Source organism: Pinus tabuliformis, chromosome 4_2 (assembly GCF_031772625.1).
Source record: "Pinus tabuliformis cultivar Carrire ecotype Pingquan chromosome 4_2, CPIR1, whole genome shotgun sequence".
NCBI classification, from domain to species: Eukaryota; Viridiplantae; Streptophyta; class Pinopsida; order Pinales; family Pinaceae; genus Pinus; species Pinus tabuliformis.
Genome location: NC_142304.1, coordinates 152194578 through 152205352, shown reverse-complemented (window position 1 = coordinate 152205352; position 10775 = coordinate 152194578).

Genomic DNA, 10775 nt, shown 5'->3' with positions numbered 1-10775 from the left:
AAAGAGCAAATTGGATCACTGCTTTACAGGAATACGACCTTGAGATCAAGCCAGCAAACATTGTAAGAGGTCAAGGCTTCTGCAAAATGTTGGCCGGAGCATCGCAGATTTCTGAAAATTCATCTGAACAGGTACAACTGTATGAGGTAAGCCTAAATGATGCAGAATCATTATATGTTGACATCATTTATTATCTTAAGAACAAATATGCTCCATCACACCTAGATCACACTAAGAAAAGAGCTCTGAGATTGAAAGCTAAACAATATCAGCTCATAAATGATGTTCTTTTTAGAAAGAATTATGATTCTGTTCTTCTTAGATGTCTTGAGAAAACTGAAGCTGAAAAAGTTTTGCAGGAACTCCACGACGGACCAGCAGGCGGACACTATGCTGGAGATGCTACTGCACATAAGATCTTACGTGCAGGATATTACTGGCCTACATTGTTCAAAGACTCACACCATTACGTAAGGAAATGTCAAGTCTGTCCAAAAACTGCTGGAAGACAAAAGAAGTCGTCCCTGCCACTACAGCCGGTAAACATCGAGCAACCATTCAGTCAGTGGGGCTTGGACATAATAGGTGAGATCGTTCCCCACTCTTCTAAGAAGCATAGATACATCCTCACGGCAACAGATTATTTTACTAAATGGGTAGAAGCAGTTCCTCTCAAGACAGCTAATTCTGAAAATATTATTGAATTCATAGATCAATTTATAATCACTAGGTTTGGATTGCCAATGGCTTTAATGTTTGATAATGCATCATACTTTTCTGGAAATGCAATGGTTGAGTTTGCACATAAAAGAGGGTTCAAATTGAAATATATTCTGCCAACTACTATCCGCAAGGTAATGGGTTAGCTGAGTCAACAAATAAAAACCTAATCAGGATTATTAAAAGAAAAGTTGACCAGAACCAAAAGAATTGGCACAAAGCTTTGGTAAATGCTTTATGGGTAGATAGAATAACGAAGAAATCTTCAATCGGCACTTCTCCCTTTAATTTAGTTTATGGGAAAGAAGTGGTTCTTCCAACTCACTTAGTCATCCCCTCTTTGTCTTTAGTACAATACATCGATGAAGTATCTACTTCCTCCATACAACTAAGACAAATGGAAATAATTAAATTAGAAGAGCAACGAGAACAAGCTAAGAAAACCCATGCTCATCACCAAGCACTAATAAAATCCTCTTTTGATTCAAGCATAATGACCAGAAAAAATTTTCAGATGGGAGATTTAGTTTTGAAATGGGATAAGGGTCATGAAGAAAAGGGCAAACATACGAAATTTCAAAAGATGTGGCTTGGTTCTTTTCAGATTGTTGAAGTCATAGGTCCATCAACATTTGTGTTGCAAGATTTAGCAGGTAGAAGGGATTCTTTGCCTGTTAATGGACAAATCCTTAAAATATATTTTCCATAGAAGATTATTCTTCTATTTTGTAGAATAGTTTTTCTTTTCTTTTTCATAATAAAACCATTTGTGAGTGGTTACTACAGGTATTCGCGGAAAAGACACCAATTCTCTTTCATATTTTGAGTTTTCGCTTGTATAAGTAGCAAAAAAATTTGAAAATATGATTTTTATTATTGACAGATACAGTTAAAAAATTTAGCCTAGATATGATACTAGTTTCAACTTCAAAAATTTGATGAAAGCAACCTTTAGCGAAGGAATTGTTTTATATCAGCACAATGAAAGGTATCAATAGCAAAATAAGGCTTCTCTGTAAGACTGCTGTTTTCAAACTCTATTATTGTCGTCCATAGCTTTCTTAAGGAAAAACAATGACTTCCTCCCTGCTAAAGAAAATCGCAGCATTCAGAGGAACAATCCAAAAAACACTATATCTCAAAGAATAAGAGGTCTCATCACGAGCCGGCTTATCATGATCACAGATATTATAACTTGCTGACTTTGCCAATACTGTCCACCAAAACAGGGCAACGACTCAAGATTTTTGCAATCAAAAGACAAGGGGTCTCATCATGAGCTAGCTTGTTCAGCAAAAGTGTAAATCAAGTGAATGACTGTATCATAATTTTGGCTACCAAACCAAGACATTGTTCTTTGAGAATAAAAAAGGAAAAAGTGTCAAAATGGGTTTTTCTTTGAAAAGTTGTAGATAGCATTAAGCAGGATAAAGGATCATTGTTGGGTAACAGGTAACCCTGTCGAGGCTATGGACGCCTGCTAGCAGCAGAGGCTCTACCTACGACAAACGAGCATATTTTAAAGCCGGCACACAGAGAAGACTTTATTTTATCTTTAAAATACCAAGTAATGGCTGATGTAAATACAAGGACAAAGCCTGAGGAAGCAAGCAATTAGAATAAAAAAAGGTTGAAACAAAATATCATTAATAGGATAAGGCATAATGTACTCTATCTGTCCATAACAAAATTTAGACTTATGAAAATTTTTCTGTTTTGGAAGTTAAGATTCAATAGAAAAGCAGAGATAACTGGTTCTTCCCAGTGAATCGCCATTGTTGTGGCCACCAACAACCCCCCTCTTTGTTTAGTATTAGCAATAACACTAAGCAAATGGGGACCCTTAATAAAAATTCAAAAAACATTTTATAAAAAAAATTTGTATTCTACTCCTTGAAATTATGTCGCATCGCGTGGAGAAGATAAAACATCCCCTTATGAGCATAATAAAAGCTGCGAAGAAGCGACGTGAAATTCATCGCATCGCACACATTAAGAAGCGCTCTTAAATGAAAATCTTAAGAAATCTCCGAAAGCCGATGTGCGACGTCACATATCGCAATATCGCATAAGCAGCACACAATGATTTAATGACTCATGCGATCCACGATGCTGCGATCTTGCGATATCTGCGATCTGCGATCTGCGATAATCGGATCTGAAAAAACTTGCGATGACACATCTAGGTAATGCGATGACGCGATGCTGTTATCGCCCATCGCAAATTTCCTCGGCTCAACATTCAAGAAAAGTTGTCCGTAAACCAAAAATTAGGTGCGCGCCTTAAAGGAAATTAATGAACATATGCCAAAGTGTCAGTGAAGGACGGTTTTGTGTTTTTCGAAGAGTCAGTTCACGATGGGTGTCATGATTTTATACATTCATAGAGGTTAGAGCTTTCGTATCAGTATTTATTATCATTACTCTTTTCCTTTGCGTGAACTGCAGGAATGAAAAACAGGAAACAATATGAAGCAATGAGCAGGAAACATCTAAGGAAAAGGGGAAAGCGTCAATACTCGGAGAACAGAGAAGAGATGCCTTCATAAACGGATGCCGCATGCAACAGAACCACAGATTCCAGAGTATCACTCAACAGATGCTGAGGTCGATAGGTGATTCAACATTCAGGGTCAGAAAGCTCACAAAAGCAGCATGTTTACCAAAAATCCTGAAACTTCTACTCGGTAAAGGAAAAAGGCACTAAAGAAGGAAAACGCACCAGAAAAGCCCGGAATAAAGAACAAAGGCAGTTTTCGATGCGCGATTAGCACCTAGCGCTAATCGCGCATCGCTAAGAAAATTGTTCAGAAAGAAAAGTCCCTAACTTGCTTAGTCATTCGCAAGTCCGGAAACCGAAATAGCAAAAGCAGAAGCAGTTTGAGAGAAATTTGGGTTGTTGCCAAGTATACACGCAGTAAATTCACCCAACCAGAAGATAATTCTCAAAAATATCTTCTAGTGTACTAAAAAGTGGTGTCAGCGCTTGCCAGTCTATTTGCGTAACTCAAACAAAAGCAGAAGGCAACCAGCCGACTCTTCCCAGGAGAATGTTGAATGCTCGCAACATTTAAGGAGCAAATACAGAAATAATTAGGAATTAGATTCAATTTTTAGTAATAGTTTTGCTTTAGAAGAAGGGCGGTCATTTAAACCGTATCCTAAATTTATGTAATTAATTTAATTAGTTAGCTGTATTTAAACCCTTCTCATGCATTTGGAGAAGGGTCCAGAAATTTGTCAAAAACTTGTCCTCAGAACATGCACTTTTGCACCCTCGGAGGGGGTTTTGATGAATGGATGGATCAAGGTTTATTAATGTTTGCGTTTGATATCTGCTATTGATGTTGCACTTCTATACTCTTAGTAGATGTTAGAGAAAGGAGAGATAAATCATTGTTGCTTGAAGCTTATGAGTAGAATCAGTCATAAATGGTACTTTTATCTCTTGGCCATTTCTGCTTATATTCTTAAAGTGATATACAGTTTTAGTTGTTTATATGTTATTGCATGAATGTGTGAGTTACCATTTGGCACTTTTGTACGGTGGAGCCATTTATTTATGTCTGATATATGAATAACTTATTATGCGATATGTTGTTCACAACTGTTTTGCCTAACTTTTTATGCAAAGTAGTTCATCTTAATTGATTTCCATTCTTGTGATAGCTGAATGATCTTTATTACCAGTTATTGTTTGAAATCTTTTTAGATCGCATAATAGAAGAAATACACCACGGTTTAGCATAGATTAGATGTGATGTTTTTCATTAGATTACAATAGCATAAAGTTAAAGTTTGAATTAGATTAGCTTTAAGTATCCTTAGATCAGCAACATACAATTCTGCACACACACACCCTTAGATTGGGAAACTGGTCCCATTATCCCCAGTCGGACCCGCTATACCAAACGGATAAGGAGCTGGCAACCAAGGTCCGGACCGGGTGGGTATCCCCCTTGTTGTCGACCCGATTTTCGGGGCTTCAACATCACCCTCTTAATGGATCACTCCAACTAAGGGGAGTATTATAACTTCGCCCATACAATGCCTTAAACGGACTCATCCTCAGTGTCTCTTGGTATCCATTGTTGTAAGCAAACTTTACCAATGGAAGATACCCTTCCCACTTTCATTGTTGATGCATCACATACATCGTCAACATATCCTCCAATATCATGTTGACCCTCTTTGTCTATCCATTTGTCTGTGGATAATAAGTTGTACTAAAGGCTAACTTTGTGCCCAAACCTGCAAATAACTCCTTCCAAAATTTGGAAGTGAACTTTGCATCCCTATCTAACACAATCTTCTTTGGAACTCCATGCAATATGACACGTCACTAATGAAGACGTGTACTACATCACTCCCTAAGAATCTATATTTCACTCGAATGAAGTGTGCTACCTTTTTCAACCTATCCACCACTACCATGATGGAATCATGTTGTCTCACTATCCTCGGAAAACCCATGATAAAGCCCATGGAAATAACCTCCCATTCTCACTCTAGGATCAGAATCGACTGTAGCAGTCCACTTGGATGCTTACACTCTTCCTTCACTTGTTGGCAATCCAAGCACATATCCAAAAACTCTACTACGTCTATCTTTATATTTTACCAATAATAGAATTTCTTCACTGTTGTTAGCTTCTTCTGATAACCTAGGTGACCTAAATATGGTTTCGCATGAAACTCCCTCAAGATCACCTTCTTGAGATCACTTATATCTTACACATATATCTTGTCCTTAAATCTAACCAATCCATCTCCGATGAGAAGATAATCCACATCATGTGCACCTTCATCTGTACATGTACCTATACTTTGTTGTAACCTGTGCACAATCTCCATATACCTGTCGTCCTGCTGACCTGCTTGCAAGATCCTATCCTGTAAATCTATCTCGTGTGAGCTCATAGTTTCTATGTGATTTTCCTGTATCCACCTACTAAGAGCATCTGCCACCCTATTCTCTTTACCTTTGATGTACCTAATCTCAAATTTTAACTCACTTATCGTGGCCAACCATTGAGCCTACCTGCCATTAAGATTTGGTTGGTTAAATAGATACCACAACACACTGTGATCACTCATAAATATAAACATCATTCCTAGAAGATAGTGCCTCCACATCTTCAATGCATGTATGATTGTTTCCAACTCAATATCATGTGTTAGGTAGTTCTTCTTGTGCTCATTTAGTTTTTGTGACTAATAGCATACCACCTATCCATCCTGCATAAGGACTCCACCAAGTCCTCTATTTCAAGCATATGTATATACTACAAACTCTTTGTCTGTATCTACAATATTTAGCACTAGTGCATGTGTCAACAACTACTTGAGTTGCTCGAAACTGGTCGCACACTCCTATGTCCATTCAAACTTCTTACCTAAGTTCCTCTACAATGATGTGATAGGATAAGAAATATGCGAGAAGTTCCTAATGAACCTCCTGTAATAACCTGCTAACCCCATGAAAGATCTCACCTCATCTACATTCCTTGGAGCTACCCACTCCATGATAGCTCTTACCCTTTTTAGGTCCAATGTTAGGTCATCCTTGGAAACCACATGGACCAAGTAATGTACCTTATTCTAAAAGAAACTACCAATATATCATCAATGAACACAATAACAAATGTGTCCAAGTACTGACGCAACACACTATTCATCAAGCACATAAATATATTTGGAACATTAGTTAAACCAAATGGAACTACAAAAAACTCGTAATGCCCATACATGTTCCGAAAAGTTGTCTTGTAGATGTCCTCTTCTTTAATTCTTACATGATGATATATGGATCTCAGATCAATCATCAAGAACATTGTTGCTCCCTTCAGCTGATCAAACAAGTTATTAATCCTCGGTAATGGATACCTATTCTTGATGGTCACTTTATTCAACTTCCTGTAGTCGATGCATAGCCTGAGAGTACCTTCTTTATTCTTCACAAACGGTACCGGTGCGCCCCATGGTGATACACTTGGCCTAATATACCCCTTGTCCAACATTTCCTTCAACTACAGCTCCAACTCTACCAACTCAGGTGTACTCATCCTATAAGGTGCCTTTTATTCTAGAGATGCCCCTGGCACCAACTCAATATAAAATTCTACTTCCCTATGAGGTGGAAATTCTAAAATATCTACACGAAATACATCTTGCAACTGCTATAGAACTAGGTACCTGCTCAAAACATCTGCATCCTCAACTTCCTTAAATTTTTCACTAGAAATGTGCACTGCAAATAACACACACCCTTTCTTGTGAATACTCTTGGCCTACATAGTTGTCACCATTCTTAGACTGACATTGCTTTATTCTTACCCCACAAGACTCTTTGTTCTCCATTTTCATCCAAGCACTCAATAGCTTTGTAATAAAAATCCACCTTGGTTCTATTAAGGTAAAACCAATCCATTCCCAACAACATATTGTATGATCCCAACAGTAATACATTCAAATGTGTTGAGGTGGGAATACCACTCAAATAAAAGTACAAGATCTTACCCATTGATGAACTCTCTTATTGATACATGTAACCAACTGCACTAACCAAGACTCTGCATGATCTTATTTATTCAAACCACACTTATTCACTAGGTCAGAATTAATATAACTATAATTAGATCCAGGGTCAGTCAAAACAACTTGATCACAAATCTTACCGTCTGTTATGCCCCTATACCAATAGGTGTCATATATCATGATTGACTTGATGAGCTATGTAATATGTTCATACCTTTACTTGTTGCAAAGGTTTTCCATATTTGAAAAAATTCAAAAAATTTAAAAAATGTAAAGAGGGTATACCCTAAAAGAAAAATCAAGGGGTAAAAAGAATAATAAGATGGTCAAAAAAATGAAAGAAAATGAACCCCAACAAAAAGAAAGACCAGGAAAATGTGCAAGTCTAAATGCCACTACTTTTTACTTTTGTGTAATAAACAATTGTGTGCAACTTGTCACTTATGCCACAATTCATGAATAGTCAAATAGTTTAAACTTGGCTAGTTCATATTTCAATTTCATGTTGTAGAAATAGAGAATAAAATCTGACCAAACAGTGTAATCTTGGCAGATAAGTAGATAGGTAGAGTGAAAAAAGGAGCTCAACGGTGTAATATGAGCCCTTGGATGTAATAAGTGTAGACTTAGATAGGCATTACCATGTAAAAGAAAAGAAAGTTTCATAAGGGTTTTCCAGTCTAAGTGCACCCAAATAAAGAAGTAAAAATGCTAGGTTAAAGTAGGTAGGGCAAGTAGATGATGCTGGCAGAATGAGATGTGATGAATGATGATTCTAAATGTGTAAATCTTTTACTTTCATCACAAGGCAATGGCATGCAGCACATGGAGGGCACATCAAGTAAGCAAAGTCAATAATAATTAACTTCCCTTCTCATTTCCCCTAAATTTCACTAATTACCCTAAGTGCCAAGGTATCTATCAAATTAGAGGGGCTCAGAGCATTTCTCTGACTTTTAGAGGGACCGAACCCTCAGCCCAATAATTTATAATGCCTAACTACTTAAGCCCATTCATTAATCATCTCACTCCTTCATAAATCATTCATCCCCTTGATAAAGTTTTTCCTACGTGAAATTCTATGTTACTTAGGAAAATTACAACATTTTCCATAAAAACCTTTTTTTTTCACTTTAGCCTAAGTTTCAATGCACACACCAAATGTTTTATACTTGGCGCTTTTCATTTCATTATGTCATATTAACTATGTAAAAACCCCGAAATTCTATATATCCCGCCCCTTTGGTTAAAATATAACCATAATATGTTTTAAGTAGGGATTAATTAGTTAATCAGTAACTAATTAACAGCCCTAACCCCCCGCCATATTAAAAAGGGATTAATTAACCCTCACAGTTAATTAATAACCTCCCCGACCAATCACTTTGCTCCCGATATAATTAAAAACTCTTTAATTACATTGGGCCCGCCTTTATTAAACTCCCATCACCTTTCATCCCTGATAGCCATCACATCGCCCAAATCCAACGGCTGTCGTGCATATCGCACGACCCTTTGCGACCGCACGTTAGCGCGCAATCACAAAGCGGTTTTATGTATAGTGCCTCTGCCATGCATCAAACATTCTATGGAATCGCTGGCCCAAGCCCAAATACCGCCTCCCCTCCATAAGCGGTGCGATATAAACTGCTTACCGCCCTCCCACTAAACGACAAAACATCACGTCGTTTTCCCGCTGACGCCACCTATCCGGAATCCTGAAACCAGCCAATTCTTGAATTTGTATATAAAACAAAAATAAATCATTTTCGTCGTTTATTCTGCGAACTTGTACATCCATGCAAATATAATGACGAGGTCAACCAGTTCGTGCTCCCAGCCGAAAACCTACTTCAAAATTTGCAGCTGACGCCGCTCAGAGTCCTCCATTCACACCCACTATACCTGCATACCATTGCCCATCCCTAAAACAGGTATTTACCAATTCTCGTCAAGAAAACCCTGCAAATACTTTTTTTTCCTGATAAATAATTGAAAAGGTCCAAAATTCACCATAATTCTACTACTGCATTTGTATTTCAAAGTTCCCAGACCTACTGCTTCACCAATTTAACAAAGAAAACCTTAGTTTCATGTTTGAATCCACAAGAACCAGAATGGAAACCCCGGTATCCTTGAATGTTGCGCACATTACCACCCCTCATTGTGATTTAGACTATCTGCCCCTGGCAGATAAGGACTTTCAAATAAAAGACCTAAACAATGATAAAGACCATCTGAAAGTTTTCTGCCAATGCCGAGATAACCACCTGAATGGCTATGATGCCATAGGACTGTGGGAATCCAACCTCCCAATGTATTTTCTCCCCTCTGTGCATGTTTTCCCTGACATAATTCATCAGTGCCATGCAAATTATGACCCCATCCGTAGAGCAGTCATGTCTCCCAACCAAACAGTCCTCTTCACAATAACTATTGAATCAATCAATGAGATGCTGCAATTTCATCCTGGTCAAGCCCTCACCCCCATTTCCCTTGGAAATTTGCTTGAGAAATCAACCAAATTATCCCAAGATGAGCTCAGTCGCCTCTGCCAAACTTTCATAGTAAAAGAGCATCAACCCAAAGATCCCCCTCCTTACCTTTCAGTTTTCTTCATAGATACAGGCAAAATCTTGGTTGATATGATATTTGTAGTCATGGAATTCAACACCAGTGAGTATGTAGATGAATTGACCCTAGTGTTGATGTCCATCTTCACCCCTGGACAACCCCCTGCTGTTAAGTATGATTATGCTTCATTTATTGCTGACAAAATTCATGACCAGTTCATGAGACTAGAGAATGAGAAGGTTTTCAAATTTTCCACCTTCATATATCACCTCATCCTCTACTATCAATCAGACAAATTCCCATTTTCTATCAAGAAACTTGATACTAAGGGTAATCCAAGGTCTGCCATCTTTTGGACTTCTATCTTCCATGAATCTTTTGCTTGCCCTTATTCATATAATGAGTTCATTGACCAATTTTTCCACCCAACAACTACCTTACTGACTGGAAATCCTCCCCCAAGGATCAGTGATGAAATCAAAAGGATCCTTCAGCTATCCAAACAATACAGAGTAGGTGACTGGTACTTGTACCAGAATCACACAGAAATCAGGATATATGGGTGTGAGCTTTCCCCATTTAAGCTACCTAAATATGTTCCAATGAGGTTGTTTGCATTGGAGTATTATAGACAGATGATGTACTCAGATCTGATTCATTTTACTAAGGCAAAGAAGAAAGCACAACTAAGAATCAAAGACCACTTAGGCCCATTTTTCTGCAACAGTAGGGAAGCATGGAAAGTAGTAGAACAAATCCTAGAGGACTACATGAAATCAAACAAAAGTTTTAGTTGGATTCCATATGACCCCCACAGTTTCATCTGTGATAAAAGAATGAAAAATAGGCTATCACCTTATTTTCATCACAGGATTCCAGAGATTGAAAAATATGCTAACATGGATGAATGGAGGGAAGGGACCCTAATAGAAACAGATAGTGAG